Raw genomic sequence first — 12,708 nt, 5'->3', positions numbered from 1 at the left:
AGTAGTGAAGAAAGCCGTTACAGTCTATGGAAATGGCTCAAGTGAATGAGAGGAAGAAGAGGACAGTCATGAAGATGTCTCAATGATGGCCGTCAAAGATGATGAAACCGTATTCAACTCCATTTTCTCACTGGTGGAAAAATCAGACGATGAACAGAATCAGGATGAGGTAACCCTCTTTGATCTCAAAAGTGATCTAGATATTATATCCATTAAAAGATTAAGAAAACTTGCTGCAATACTAATTGATTCAGTAGATGAATTAACCACTGAGAATATGCTGATAAGAGAAAAATTGAGTCTTTGTGAGGATGAAATCACTGCCCTTAACTCTTAAATGTCTGAAATGAGTGTTAGGATAAGTATTATAGAAACTAAGAGTATGTAGCCCAATGAGGAACCTGATACCTCTAAGGGTGAGAAACGGAAATTCAGTAGCTTTGAGGTCAAATTAGAAGAGAAGTTAAAGGAATCTTAGTTTAAATTAGTTGATTCTCTTGAAAAGAATTCTCAACTAATGAAGGATCTTAGTAATCAAAGAAGGGCTGAACCATTCCCTGAAATGGGATGATTCATCTAAGATCCTTTCAAACTTAGCTAATTAGAAGTTGAACAACAAAAAGGGCTTAGGTTGTAGACAGATAGAACCTCCCTACAATCCTCACAGTAAATATGTCTTTGTTCTTGACAATCTTCTGTGTACCCATTGTGGAAGAAATGGCCATCTGAAGGAAAAATGTGAGACTCTGAAAAGAGTAAAAGAAAGGCAAGAGAACTTTCTCAAGTCGAGAAAAGGAAGTGTATAAAAGAAAAAGGTACCTTGTCCCAGGTACCATATTAGCAAGAACACTTTGCCTCCATAGACAGAAATGTTTCTTATTAATCCTTTTAACAGTTTTTGGGAACTCCATCTCTAGTGGGTTCCTAAGTCTAATAAGTGATTGTTGTGCAGAAGAGAGGAAGCAGTCAATGTTGGTACATGAACAGTGGATTGTCAAGGAATATGACTGGAGACACTCAAAACTTCCTCTCTTTGGAAGCACACCAGGGAGGTGGTGTGTCGTTTGGTGATCGGAAGAAGCATTTCATTCTTGGAATTGTGAAAATAGGAAGATCAGCAGAACATTCCATACAATGTTCATTATGTGAAATGTTGGAAATATAATCTTTTAACTGTATCTCAAATCTGCGATAAGAGAAATGAAGTCAAATTCTTGTCTGATAGGGGCCTAGTTACTAACTATGTAACTAACAAAGTTGTTATGTCTGCCAAAAGAGTCAAAAATATGTATGTTGCAAATCTTGACTCAATAGAAGGGGTTAATCTTACTTGTCAAAAATATGTATGTTGCAAATCTATGGCATAGACGATTGGGGTATGTGAGCTTGTCTCTGCTAAACAAGCTTGTTGCAGGGGACCTTGTCCGCGGACTACGTAAGCTGAAGTTTTCTTACAACAAAGCATGTGAGGCTTGTGTAATGGGGAACCAAATGAGATTATATTTCAAACCCAAGAAAGGTGTAAGCACAACTAGACCACTAGAACTTCTACCCACAGATCTATGTGGCCCTGTCAGAATTCAAAACAGAGGAGGCAAAAAGTACATTCTCGTAATTGTTGATGATTTCTCAAGGTTCACTTGGAACATGTTTTTGCAAACTAAGGATGAGACAGTTATATTGTTGATCATGTTTGCCAAATCAATTCAACTAAAGATTAACTGCAAGATTGCAAGCATCATATCAGACCATGGTACAAAGTTTGAAAATACTCAAATTGAAGGCTTTTGTGCTGAAAATGGAATGCATCACAACTTTTTTGCACCTAGAACTCCTCAGTAAAATGGGGATGTGGAGAGGAAGAACAAGACCCTAGTGGATATTGCTAGAACCATGTTGATTGACTCAGGACATGCAATGAACTTTTGGGCTGAAGCAGTCAACACAGTTGCTATGTTACAAACAGATATCTCATCAGGCCAATGATGAAGAAAACACCGTATGAATTGCTGAATAACAAGAAACCTTCAATTGCTCATCTGAAGCCTTTTGGATGCAAATGCTTCGTATTGAACAATAGAAATGATGATCTTGGTAAGTTTGATGCTAGGAGTGATGAAGGGGTGTTTGTTATGTATTCATCTACGAGCAAGGCATACAAAGTTTTCAATAAAAGAACTCTGTGTGTTGAAGAAAGCATGCATTTGATATTTGATGAATTTGATAATAAGAATAAAAATGAACAAAATAAAGACATTGAATTGGAGGAACTGATGAAGAGTCAACAAGACAATGTAATCCAAACTCCTGGAAGCGAACATATTTCAAAGGAAGGAAAAGGTTCGGAACTTACAGAGGAACCTGGTCCCTCTAGTGCAGCTCAGGAGGGAGACTCTCAGAACAAAGATCCTGAAGAAGATGAATTTGCTGCTGATCTTGAAGAAGAGATAATTAGAAAGTCCTAATGGAAATATCAATCTTCTCATCCGCTGGACAATCTTATTTCTCCAATTGACTCTGGAATACAAACTAGATCTAAAAAAAGAAATCTAGTTGCATATTCAGCCTTCATATCCACCATTGAGCCCAAGAACATCAAGGAAGCTTTAAAAGATGTTGATTTGGTAATATCAATGTAGGAAGAACTTCATCAGTTTGAGAGAAGCAATGTGTGGCACCTGGTCGCCAGACCTCTCAACAGAACCATTATTGGGACTAGATCGGTTTTCAGAAACAAACTTGATGAGGATGGATTCATTACCAGAAATAACTCAAGAGTAGTGATACACGGATATAATCAAGAGAAAGTAATTGACTATGATGAGACCTTTGCTCCTGTAGCCAGAATGGAATCCATCAGAATTTTAATTGCCTTTTCTGCCTACATAGAGTTCAAACTATTTCAAATAGATGTTAAAAGTGTCATCCTGAATGGGTATCTGAAGGAGGAGGTGTATGTTAAGCAACCTCCAGGTTTTGAAGATGCTGATCTGCCAAACCATGTGGTGAAGCTGGACAAAGCTTTGTATGGTCTAAAGCAAACTCCCAGGGCTTGGTATGACAGCCTGTCAAAATTCCTTCTAGAAAATGGGTTCAAGAGAGGTAAAATTGATAATACTTTGTTCCTAAAGTCCAAAAGTAAGGAGTTGTTGATTGTGCATGTATATGTAGATGACATTATATTTAGAGCTACCTTAGATTTACTATGCAAAGACCTTGTAGACTTGATGAGTAGTGAATTTGAAATGAGCATGATGGGTGAGCTTACATTCTTCTTGGAACTGCAAATCAAACAGTTCCCTCAGGGTACATCAACATGCCAAGAGAAGTATATCAAAGAATTACTCAAAAAGTTCAGCATGCTTGAGGAAAAAGTACTTGAAACCCCCATGAGCACAAGTGTCAAACTTGATATTGATAAAGAAGGGATTGAGTGAAATCAGATCACGTACAGGGGAATCATCTGGTCACTTCTCTATCTCACTGCAAGCATGCCAAACAGAGTTTTCAGTGTAGGGATGTGTGTCAGGTTCCAAGCAGAATCAAAGGAATCACACTTGAAGGCAACCAAGCGAATACTGAGATACATGAAGGGAACACAGGACCTAGTCCTCTTCTACCCCTCTAGTGACTCATTTGATCTAATTGGTTATGCTGATGTTGACTATGCAGGTTTTCTTGTTGATGAAAACAGCACTTCAGGCATGGCATACTTCTTAGGATCATCACTGATTTCATGGGGCACCAAGAAGAAAAATTCAGTAGCTTTATCTACTGCAGAAGCAGAGTATGTGGCTGTTGCATCATGTTGTGCTGAACTTTTGTGTGGATCAAACAGAAAATCGAAGACTTTGGTGTTCTCACAGACATTATTCCTCTAATATGTGACAATACAAGTGCAATGAACATGGCCAAAAATCATGTTCAGCATAAGAGGACTAAACACATCGATGTGAGACACCACTTTCTCAAGGACAATGTTGAGAAGAACAATGTGGTGATAAGGTACTGCAGAACTGAAGATTAAGTGGCTGATATTTTCACCAAGGCTTTGAGCAAAGAAATTTTCATCAAGAACATACTGAAGTTGGGGATGCACAAGATCACCTAATTCCATAACAAGTTTACATGAAATCTTCATTTTACTATGTTAGGGAGGGCAAGTATCTGTACTAGTTGTATTGCTTATCGACTGTGAATTGACATCTGGTACCTTACTGTAGGTACACACACATGGCATGTTGGATAATGGAAGATCTAATCATACATCCAAGGCTATCTATAGAATGGGACATGGTCCCCTAAAAGGTTAGTATCACCTTTTGCTACACATTTTTCTATGAACGGTCACTGCCACGTGTCTTCTTCCCATTTATGGTGTCAGTTTCAGACGTCCTTTCCCTTTAAATCGAAGAATCACTACTATTCAGGGACCCGATACCATGTTAAATACAACCTCTTAAGAGAACTCAAACATCCAAATTCTTCTTATTATCCCTTGAATTCTCTCATAAGTTCTTATAGGTTTCCTCTCCTATTCAACAAAAATGTCTAACATTTCTTCTCCTTCAAAACTCCCTGTTTCCCAAGAAATTGAAACTCTCAGTTCATTCAATTTCTCAATTCCTCCCTCAGAAGAATCTCCGTCCACGCCAGTCTGTGGGGTGGGTGAGAGTGCTGAATCTATCATACCACATACTGAAGTGGTGGCATCTCCTGTACTCAACTCTGGGAAAATCTTCCATCGTTCTCATACTTTAGTTCTATCTGGTGAGAAATCCCAAAATTCCGAGGCCCAATCAGTTGTGATGCCTATTCTTGAGACACCCACTGAAGATTTAGAAGTTGTATCTAGGGTTGCGTAATCTACCATGTCTGAGCGGCTGTTTGAAGGAGATCTTCCTAAAGGCAAGGGTACAGAGTCCAATATCTTAGCACCGGTGAAGGAATTGGTGGTAGTGCAAATCTTGGCCTCTCTTAGAGGAGACATTCAACCAACTTTGTTGGAATAAGAATTGAGATCACCGGAGCAGGTCCCTCACAGTACTCAACTTATGTTTGACCAAACTTCCAAACCATTTGATGTTGATAGTGAGAAGGAGGAAGAAGAAGAAACTCCTTGGGTTTGGCAAAGAAAAGGGGTTCGAGGGGCAAATGTTATGAATCTGATAGTTTCAAATCCAGAAGCAATTGTTCTTGTGTCTGAGGCTAAACCTAACGATGAGCCTACTGAGTTTGAAAGGAAAAGGAAAAGAAAAGGAAAAGGAAAAAGGTAGATTCTCAAAATAAAGAAGGAAAAAAAAGGAGATATGTGACCAGAGGTGAGACTCAGAAATTAATGGAAGATGCCTTGGTAGAAAACGAAGCACAAACAAAAAAAATCGGAGACAAAGAAGGGAAGGCCATGTGCTTGCTGAAGAAGCTACCTCAATGCCTCTCCATGTAGGGTTAAGTAAGACGGAGTCTAACGACATTTCTAGAGTTGGGGCTGAAAGAAAGAAGAAAGAAGAGGTTGAACGGATCAAAGCTAAAGGGGGCCATAAGTCAGTGAATAAATCCCCTGTGAAGAAGATAAATGTGGTTAAAAGAGCTCATGTGAAACCAAAACCCATCAAGGGACCAGTTCCTTCTGTTCAAAAACCAGTGGAGGAAAATGTGTTGACCAGGGAAGAGCACATTGAAGAAATGGAGAAAAAAAAGGTGCTGAACAGGAGAGTGTTCGATCCAGAAATTCTAAGAGAGTTTGGTGTGTCTTCTCTTTTTTATTCTATTTCTTTGCAAAGTTGGGATCACTTGTTTGGAACCCTAGCACCTTACTTGCATGAACCTGAGGTGCATGAATTCTATTATAAGATTGAGCTTGTAAGTGATCGGGGCACTGAGACAACAGTTAGAAGGGCCAAAATATCTCTTAATGAAGAAATCTTGGGGGTCATTTTGAGTGTACCTGTGGAAGGGATCCGGTCCATTGAAGGCTGCAAACCCTCTAGTGAGTTTTCCCAATACGCTACCAAGCGTGGGGACATCAAATGCGTAGGCCTGCATAAGAAATTCCTCATAGGAGAGTACCTGTTGATGATTGAGTTCATCAACAAGGTCTTGGTATAAAGGACTGAGAAGAGAATTGTAGCATCTGTTGCTGATTTGTTCCTCATGGAAAAATTGGATGAACTTGAGGCTATCAATCTTCCTGCAATAATGCTCGAACACATGCACAGGGTGATGACTTGGAAGACCACAAAACATGCATTCCTTATGTATATATGCTAAACTATGTGTTCAAACACTTTGAAGTACCTTTTGGAAGAGGAGTACCTGGTAATGTCAAGTAGTTGTTCTCTGTTGCAACCCTCTTGGAATGCAATGTGTTGAGGGTAAAGCGAAGGGTAGGTCCCATGTGTCTAATCTTCTTGAGAAGCAGGTATCTCTACGACGGGAGTTGACTGATCTTACAATAACCCTAAATGCCAAGAAGAGAGATATTGCACAACCCAAAGCTCAGATGCAGCAGATCATTTCCAAAGGACCTGGTACCAATTCAGTGGATAAAAAGGAAGTAGAAAGGTTGAGAGCTGAGAATGCGCAACTTCTGAAGAAAAATGCCTCACTCAGTGAGAAGGTCTAAGCTCTTAACAAGCAAATCATTCAAGCTCATGTTGATGCTAATGAGTGCATGACTTTTCTGATGAGATCCCTCACGCCCTTTCCTCGTCCGTCCTAAATGTGTCATGTCTCCCTGTCCTCCAATCGATATATCTTACTTTAGTGGCAAAGTGTAATGTTAAGGCTGAATTTTGTGGTCAGCTAAGTGATCTAATGATATTGTTTCTTGTGCCTTGTCTCGTATGCTTTTATCTTCTCTATTTCTTCTTACTTTTACATGTACTGTGTGGCCCATGGCCTTGAATTCCTAACGTTTTGCATACAGCTTGCATATGCTTACTGCTACTCCTTTTCAATGATGTCAAAAGAGAGAACTTGATTGGTAAACTATTGTGAAATTAGAGTTTAGTGGAAGAGAGAAGAGGGGAACTGATATAGGGGGAACTAATCAAATAGGGTGAATTCTATTGACAGGGGGAACTAATGTATTTTGAATTGAATGAATGTTAAACTCATGTGAGGTAGCATGATGTTGTTTGTCATCATCAAAAAGGGGGAAAATGATAAGATTTAATGCTCCCAGATGTTTTGATGATCTCGTCACGAATGCAGGGACCCAGTGCTCTGTAGAGTTTGCTCGTCCAAGTCTATGTGTTATACAGCTGGAAAGTTGTCGCGTCAGAGGTTGGTGAGGTCGTCAGTGTACCACACCAATCAAAATGGATGAGGTTTTTTGTCTAGCGGTTAATACTTCTTTATGATTGATATGTTCAACATCACAAACAACAAATCATTCATTCATTCAAAGAGAGAATATTCAAGCTTCAACAAAACAACAAGGGACCTCATAGACTGACGATATGCTTCCTGAACCTATTGCTACGTTGATTGATTGTATTTTTGCTTACATTGTAGGATTTGTTTCACTTGTGTTAGAAATGTTTCAAAACATGGGTGAATCACTGTAAGAACTTAGTTAAGGGAAACTTTGGGTCTTCCGATAAAAGTCTATATTAATCAGTGTGGGTTAGTATAGTGGGCAATGCAGGATTTGCTTTGGCTCATTGAGTAGTTGTTGTATTACTCAGAATAAAGATTAGGAGGTTAATGTCTTGTGTGGCTGTAAACTGTGTTATACTTTTTCTTGTGAAGATTAGTAAGAAAAGTTTGAAAATCCTATGAGACAGGTCGTGGTTTTACTCCCTTGAGCAATGAGGTTTCCACGTAAAATTGTGTGTGCTGTCTTTACTTTCAGTATCTTTCCTTTGTTTATCATAACTGTGTGAAGGACCTGGTCCTATCATAGTTAGTGGAGCAAACATTCCAACAGAAACAATGATAACCATTAACTATTTCGCTAATTTAGCATATACAAATTAACACATGTATGCTTGAAAAGCAAAGTAAATGTTGAAAACTATGTATCTCCCTATAGTAGAAGCTGAAAAGTCTATATAAAACCCAAATACAAGAGTCTCTCTCATCCAGAGAACCTGCTTAGGAAAGATGTCACAACCTGGATTTATCTCTGTAAGTGCATCAACAGTTCTAGAGCTTATTCCAGGACAATTCTATATGTTCAAGTCCTAAAGGTTCTGAACCAAATTGAGCAAGAAGGGTAAGGTATTTTCCGACACAAAAGGGTAACCGGAAAGTGAGAGGATATGCAAACGAAGTTGTATAGCACTGGCCAAAGTTTTAATCCCTAAGACGGTGATTCCACTCTTGGAAACATCAAGTACATTAAGCATCCAACAAGAGTTCAAAATTTTAACTATGTTGCATCTGCAACATGTCTGCAACCATCTACAAGCAGAGACTTCAGAGATCCCCCGTTCAACTTAACTATGACTGAAACTGATATGTCCGTAATATTGACACACCTGCTTAAATTCACCTCCACAAAATTAGTTGCATAATTTTTAAAAAGAGGGATGCGCCCCTCGTTAGTAATTCTAAGAAGCCCACTCAGATCTATATGAGTCAGTTTGCGACACCGTCCACCTACTACATCAATTGTAGTATTGCCTACGCCAGGACAATTGCGAATAGCCAAAGATACAAGTGATTTGCAACAAGGAGCCACCAAATTAATGGATAGTCTTCCACACCAATGAAACTCACCAAGGAAAGTGTCTCTAGTTTCGTACAACAATTAAAAAGTATACCTAGAGAGAGGTCGCTGAGGCATAGTCCCTGGAGCCTTACTTCTGTTAAAACATTACTAGCTAAATAAAATAGAACTGCTATTCCATGATCCCTAATGAGTGGACAAATTTTTAATACGACAATCTTCAGGTTCAGACAGTATTGACCCACAGCTTTAAGGGAATCATTTCCAATGTTTGAACAAGAATCTATTGTTAAAGTGGTCACAGCACGACAATTCTTTACAATGTCCAACAAAGACTTGTCCGTAATTGTTGGGCATTGGAAAAGATCAAGCTTCTCTAACAGATGATACCCAAGAGATATTTCAGATAAGCCTTTATCACCAACAAAAGACACATTCCACAAGGTAAGATCTCTGAGAGTAGGGCAACCTCGAGCAATAGCCTCAAGACCAATATCAGTCACACCACAACAATGATTGTTTCCCCGAATGGATAGCTTTGCTAAGCCTCCACCATTTGTAGGTCCAACGGCAATAGCAGTAACTCTGAAATCTGTGGTTTCCCTACCAAAAACGGACCTGACAAGATATCCCTCACCTTCTATACCATTAGATTCTGCAATCTCATCATTGCGAATGCTGCTTAAAAGCATAAGACAACGCTTGGAAACACAAACAAATGCACTTCTCTCTTGGCCACTCGGAAGATGTTTGAATACCTCAAAGAGGTATTTAGCAAGAAGGATTTCAATGGAAGGGTGATCCCTCTGCTCAAAATTTTGAGAAGCTGTAGTGGTACAAATCCTCTTCTAGTAAGGAAAATTTACATTCCAATTTTTACCACGTGATAAAAGCAAAGATGATTGTTTTGAACTTGGGTATGAAGCTTGGAAGAAAGCACCATTTTCTAAAAACCAAAAGATTAAAAACATCAGACAAAGATTAGAATAGAAACTTATATAGATGATATACCCATCTGTTTTCTTATCACGATCATATATAACCTATCATCTGTAAGAGGGAAAAAAATAAAAAAAATAGGATAAAGGCACAAGCTTTGTGTTTAGTATGATTTCCATATTTTTCATGTTTGGTTGATTTAATTTTTTTTTAAAATATTTTCCAAATATTCTTATTTTCTCAAAATTAGGGAAGATGACTGATGATTCCACAAATTGGACTCATTTAATGCTTTATTTTGATAGAAATAGTGTCCTCAAATGCTTATTTTATCTCAATATTTGATGAAAACTCTTAAGTTTTAGGTATTAGAAGTTTTGGTGGAAGCATCGACACTTAGGCGCAAAAAGGAACAAAATGGCTGAAAAGAATGAAGGAGTTGAAGCCTGCGTATCGCCAAGCACACTTGGCGATTCGCTGAGTGGACGCACTCCGTCCTTTGTTTCAGTACGCGAAGCCTTGAAGGAGAAGGATCAAAAAGGCGATGAGAGGAGTAGTCAGCGCTTCACCGAATAGTTCTGCGAAACAGTACTATAATACCCAATGACACAGAGCATGACGACGCTGAAGGCTAGTGCAAGACGATGATGAACTACACCAAAGGGCGAATCGCCTAGTTAATCGGCGATCCCGACTAAGTTCGCCGAAAAATCCGCCAGCACTATTTTTTGAAGTCTATAAATACTAAACTTGTTTTTAATTTTTAAGGAGTCGAACATTTATTTGAATTTCCACAATAGAATAGTAGTTTTTGGGTTATTTTCTCTCAAGTTTGGAGAGGGTTTTGTGGGAGACTTGAAGAGAGAAGGATTTCATCTTCCCCAAGTTGGAAATGGGTCTTCTCCATTCTTCTTCCTTTGCTTAAATCAAGGTTTAATTTCTTATACCCATTTGATTTTAGTATCATTTTAGGTGTATTTTGTTACTTCTTGATGTGTGGCTAAAAACCCCATTCTTGGGGTGTGAGTGGGGTAAGGCGTAGGCTGGTCTTCATGCGGCAAGTGGGTGTCCGAGAGGGAACTTATTTCCATCTAAAGCTTAGCCTAGTCACTATTATCTTGTAAATTTCCTATCAAAAGCATGTACCCAACAATTTATCTCAACTTGTATTGCGGTCACACCCCAAGAACTTTCTCCCATACTTGAATTTTCTCTTTATTTTTGTTGTTTTAGCTATACTTGTGACAAATCCCCATTGATATTTGACACTGTTGTGTCACCCACTTGAATTTACTTTGTTTTTATTCGATAATTTCTCAAACTATAGCTAACTAGAATAAAATTCTAGCCACATTACAATTTTCAGTACCACTCCCTTGGGACACGACCCCAACCCTTGGTTGGGTTACTATATTAGCGACAATCGTAGACACTCGTATCGTAGGTTAGTGTTGTTGGTCACGATAAGCATCAAAATTGCGCTCCTGCCAGGGAGTGGTGTCACGTGAATATGTAGTTTTCTAGAGTTTTTGTTCTCTTTAGTATAGTTTTTACTAATCTTACTTTTAGTTTTGTTTTTTCTTTAATTGGTCGTTTTAGGTAACTATGTCGAAACAAAGTAGCGGCAAGTTAGCCCAGGTGGACCAAGAAGTCGAGGGTGACTTCATGTTGACTACACTGGCAACACAACTAAGTAACTTAACCACCAAGATATCTGAGGTGGAAAGCCAGTGCAAACTGAATGGGAGGTGCATACTCTCCCACGAGAAAACACATTTTGCTGACAATGAAAGTAAACGTGTTGAAGACACGCTGCTGATCATTCTCCGAGAGCTTCATGAGCAAGATAGAATCATCGAATGGATGAAGGAGAATGTTGAAGTGTTACATAAGATGATTGGCTTACACTTCAGATCCATTCACCTGATTGAGACACTCATCAGTCACGTGTTGCCTTATTCCGACCAACAAAGAAAAGGGGAACTCCTAGTGGGTCAACCCCAAGGATTGGAACGTGAATGAGGACTCGCGTCGAGCCACGACATTAAATAAGGCGCTTCTTGGGATGCAACCCAAGTTCGTAAATGTAGGATTTTACTTTTATAAATAATGGTGTATTAATGTTGCAGGTTAAAAATAAAGAAAGTGTGGAAAATTCCAAGTTGGTGAGCAGAAAATCCATTCAGCGTGTCGCCAAACAGGTTGGCGAGCCCGGCTGAATTCCCCCGTTTGGCTCCATGCTAAAATGTTGCAGAGCCTATAAAACTCCACGAACTCGAAAAGTAGCTCGGCACATCGCCAAGCTGTTCGGCGATCTCGATTTAAACCGCTGATTTCGCCCACAGAAAATTGAAGATTTTGAAGAAAGGGCAGGATAAAAGACCGCTTGGCTCTTCACCGAGTGGTTCGGCGAGTGCGACTAACGTCGCCGAATGGACAAGAACTGAACGGTTATATAAACGCCGAAGGTCAAATTTTTGAATCACTCACTTTCCCTCATTTCAAACTCTCCAAAATCACACCAAAGGTATTATTTTCTAGATTTTTGCCTTAAATTAGTATTTTAGTAAGTGATTAGTGCTTGGGGTTGGATTTCTTTGCTGCCTAGCGTTACAAAAAGATATTTGATCGGCATCAAAGGTTAGTCTCTAAAATTCTGAATTTATTTTCGATAACTTTTACTCATTTGCAATTATAGTATCAGGATGACATGTGATGGGCCTCTTTGATAAACATAGGTTGTTGCATATTAGTTGGTGGGTTTATTGGGTGAAGTCTAAGTAGCCCACATTTGCTCTAAATAATGAAAATTACTCGATGAAGGAATGGGTGACAACATTCTTAAGGGTGATCGTAGTTACATGGCCAAATTTAGCAAAACCGAAAGAAGTCTGAGTACTCCGGGGTGATGGGAAGTACCGGTTTTAGGTGAATTTTGTGCTTGCATGCTCTGATTTTGCTTTTAAAGATCGTAAGGTCGGTTTTGAGAGTTGGGTTGAAAAACGGGCACGGTGTGTCATTCTGCGAGCTAGGTCGATCTCGACAAATGATTCGGCGGTTCGCTTAATGGTTATAAGCCGCCCTTAACTCAT

At 39.1% G+C, this 12,708-nt stretch overlaps 1 pseudogene; it reads right to left on the bottom strand.

The window, feature by feature from the left end:
* Positions 1-7,979: 7,979 nt before the first annotated feature.
* On the bottom strand, positions 7,980-9,692 carry LOC102579390 (EIN3-binding F-box protein 2-like; annotated as a pseudogene).
* Between the last annotated feature and the right edge of the window lie 3,016 nt (positions 9,693-12,708).

Source organism: Solanum tuberosum, unplaced genomic scaffold (assembly GCF_000226075.1).
Source record: "Solanum tuberosum cultivar DM 1-3 516 R44 unplaced genomic scaffold, SolTub_3.0 scf00050, whole genome shotgun sequence".
NCBI lineage: Eukaryota > Viridiplantae > Streptophyta > Magnoliopsida > Solanales > Solanaceae > Solanum > Solanum tuberosum.
This window is presented reverse-complemented; position numbering and strand designations above follow the sequence as displayed.